Here is a 4,252-nt window from a genome sequence, read left to right on the forward strand (position 1 = left end):
TCCACACAGGCTGGTTCAGTTACTTGAGAACCCAATTGATAAGACAAATTATTTTCTTCTATCTCTGTTATTATAATACAAGCTGTGAAACTCACTTTAAAAATCGCTCGTTATGGCTAAACTCACACGCAGTCTAATTTCAGTTTTACTTTCACTTTCACTAACTTCCTTGCTTGCACTAACCAGTTCGCCTCTCTCTCTCTATATATATATATATATATTGCCTAACTTAGGCCTAGAACTTTCCACCAACTACGAGACCTTATGATGCAACAATACTCACTTAAAGCAATGATAAAAATTCAAAACCTTCGAGTAACATGATCTCAATTCACAACAGTTGAACTACACAACAAATGATTCTTAAACAGTTACGTAAGCAAACTGGCCATGAATAGCGCTTCTAAAAATAACTTACTTTAATGCTCACACAGTATAAACTAAATAATACTCTCGTATTAAACTTCAAATGGGAAGTCGTGTATATCTAACAATTAACATTTAATTTGATAATCTCTATCCCAACCATGGTGTTAGGAAGAAATTTGACTTGATAATTTCTATCCCAACTGTGATGTTATGGGAACATTTCACTTGATAATCTCTATCCCAACTGTGATGTTATGTAAAGATTTGACTTTATAATTTCTATCCCAACTATGGTGTTATGTGGACATTTAACATGATAATTTCTATCTCAAATATGGTGTTATGTGAACATTTAATATGATAATTTCTATCCCAAATATGGTGTTATGTGGACATTTAACATGATATTCTCTATCCCAACTATGATATTAAGTGGACATTTAACACGATAATCCCTATCTCAATTATAATGTTATGTGAACATTTGACTGGATAATCTCAATTCTAACTATGGTGTTTTTTTGGATATTTAACTAAATAATATCTATGCCAACTATGATGTTATGTGAATACAACTGGAGAAACCAATTTCTTGAAAGAAAAAAGTTATATTTAGCCTGACTTATAGATGTTTATCCCAAACATAGTTGGATGTGAATCTGACAAAACAAAACAACTCATTTACGCTATAAAAACACATTTCTATGCCGTGACATTTAAAGTGCACTAAATTCTGCACGGATAATGTATGAAATACCGTATAAAGTTTCGAGTAAATAAGCATTATAATATAATTTAATATATATATGAAATATATATAAATAATCAAATATAAATAATTGATCCAGTTTCAAGAAATGCTTAGCTTCAGATCTGCATACCTAGGCACTGTGCACGGAAACATTCTACATTATCGTGTCGGGGTAGCATGCTTTCGCGAAAGAAGCTGTTTCCATAGAAACGCCGATTATTAGAGAAGAAGTGATTGTATGATATCTGGTTACATTTCATGACACCATTTTGCTTTAATGTAATAGATTTATATATTTTTTATCAGATTCCAAACGTAGTTCTGTGGGGTTTTATATCGCATAAATATTTTTATTTTTTCTAGCGTTAGCACACATTGTATGCTCACATTCTGGTGAAAAATTGTCAAGCATAACATTTGAAATTTTATGTGTGAATCAACTTTTGTTTACGTTTTCTATGTATTTGATACTTTAGGTTGCAAACGAGCAGAGTAGTAACTAGGGTACGGCGGGAGGGGCAGTTGCCCAGGGCCCCTCCGGATGGTGGGCACAGTGCGAGTGCTAAGCCTGTTATTCAATAATTTATGTATAACTATTCAGACTGGAGGGCAAATATAAAAACCCACCATTTGAACTTATCATCCGAATTAAGCAAGGTAACTTGCTCTAATTAGTATGGTTATGGTACTTAAGTTCCCGCCTTCACTACTTATTCTTCAACTACGTCTTCTCGTTATTAAGTCATAACATATATCATAATTAGTTTTATATTTTCTAGTGTTGTGGTATTTACCATCTCATTTAGCTACATGCTTCTTTCGTAATATCCATATGCTTTTAGGAAAGGAAAAAATAGGGCTCGAGAAATAGCATATCCAATGTTTCGGGACATCCTAAAATTCTGCTGGCTACCAAACATTACAGGAAGCATGCTCGACAGGGTAATCGGGTTTTTACTGTATCTGTCATTGCTTTAAAGTCAAGTAAAAACTTAGATTTATTGCAATTAAATGCGGAACATTGATTTGTTCGGTAATTCATTTATCTTCTAGTAATTATATTTAATATATATTTATTAATTATCCAATGTTATGAAAACACTTGATTTTGATGAATAAGAAGTTTGTTCTGTAAGGATGTGTACCGTGAAATAGTTAGGCCTAAAGTCCAGTAAACTATATGGAACCTACGGCTCTGCAAACGAGAGTAACAGAATAAACAACACCCAGATGTTAAAAAAAAACAAAAAACAGCACACGTATAAAAGAAAAATATAAATATTATTTTGTATAAATTTATATAAGTTGTATCTTATTCTGCATCTCATGGGCATAGTTTAACAAGAAAGTATTTCAACTTATTATTTGTTTGCTAGATTCGAAGTCTAACGCACACACGAAATGAAATTTCATAGTGGTTCGGTCACTTTAATCTCTATCAAAACCTCTGTCTTCATTTTTTGTTGTTATTGTCGTTAAATACTCTTGGCTGTGTTATTTAGTCATTAAATTAAAAGAAAGAAAATTAACGACACGTTAAATATTATCATTCTGTTCTAACGTGTTCTATTGTTGGGCGGGTTCTTTTGGATTGTTTGGTAAAAGTAATGCCAAGTCCAATTCATGTAACGATAACGAATGAATTTATCTATTCAATAACGTTTGCTACAGGCTACGTTCACATGTAGGCCTAACTTCATACATAACGTTTCAACAGAAATTCTTAGACTAATTGTTCATATGCCTAACTCACTTATAAACTTACTTGCATAATTTTCTCACTAATTAATTGCTAACTAACTCATTGACTAACTGAATCACAAACAAATAGAAGCAATTACTCTTACTGTTTAACTCGCTAAATGAACTGAATATTTCAATAACTGATTAGTCGTTAATACACTGAACATTTCTCTGAGTCTGGTATTCATTTATATCGTACTACAGGAAATTTGTAGATTCTACAGAGACTTCCATGAAATTTCTAGATATTGTTGCGTCAGCGAGGTCACGTGACTAGTGTCATGCCACGTTTCTAGAACTATCTTGTTCCTTCGTGAATGCCCTAGCATTTACTAGATATAGGGTAGTCTGGTATATATATAAGAGGGTGACGGCGTGACGCGACAGTATGTATGTAGGTAATGAGTAATTGAACTGCAGTCAGAGAGAGACGTATTGTTGAAGTAGAGCTCGTGAAACGTGAACTATAGTTTGTTATAGCGCGACTGTTGAAGTTGAGTGTATCGTAAAGTTCTATTCGGAAAGAATAAACCAGTTTTATTTAAGAAAGGACTTGTGACGCTAAAGTTTCGTCGGAACGAATTTACGGAAAATCAATTAACTAACGGAGACGTAACAAATTGGTGTCAGAAGTGGGATAAAAAAAATGGAAACGAGAAGCGGCAAATCAAACTACAGCGTAGCAGACTTGATGGCAGCAATACAAGAACAGCAAAAGAAACAAGAAGAACAAGAAAAGAAACGAGAAGAACGAGAAGAGAAATTTTTCCTCCAACAACTGCTGTAACTGTTGTCTCTCTTCTTGTTTCTTTTCCTTGCAACTGAACAACTGCTGTAATTTCTCTTCTTGTTTATTTTGTTGTTCGAGCTGCCACTGTTGCAGGTTTTCGAGGAAAAAGAAAAGAAACAAGAAGAGAGACAACAGCAGTTGCAAGAAAACATGCAACAGTGGCAGCTTGAACAACAAAATAAACAAGAGAAATTACAGCAGTTGTTGGAGGAAAAAGAAAAGAAACAAGAACGAGAAAAGAAACAAGAAGAGAGATTACAGCAGTTGTTAGAGGAAAAAGAAAAGAAACAAGAAGAACGAGAAATTAAACAAGAAGAGAGATTACAGCAGTGGCAAGAAAACCTACAACAATGGCAGCTCGAACAGCAAAATAAACAAGAGAGATTACAGCAGTTGTTGGAGGAAAAGAAAATAAACAAGAAGAACGAGAAAAGAAACAAGAGGAGAGATTACAGCAGTGGAAACTGAAACAAGAAAGGGAACAGGAAGAAAGTCAGCAGCAACTACAGAAAAATCAACAACAATGGCAAGAGGTACAAACGGAAAACAGTAAATTTAAAAGCGAATTAGATACGTTAAAGAACAATTTATTGTCTGTT

Source organism: Limulus polyphemus, unplaced genomic scaffold (assembly GCF_000517525.1).
Source record: "Limulus polyphemus unplaced genomic scaffold, Limulus_polyphemus-2.1.2 Scaffold5340, whole genome shotgun sequence".
In the NCBI taxonomy this organism is placed as follows: domain Eukaryota; kingdom Metazoa; phylum Arthropoda; class Merostomata; order Xiphosura; family Limulidae; genus Limulus; species Limulus polyphemus.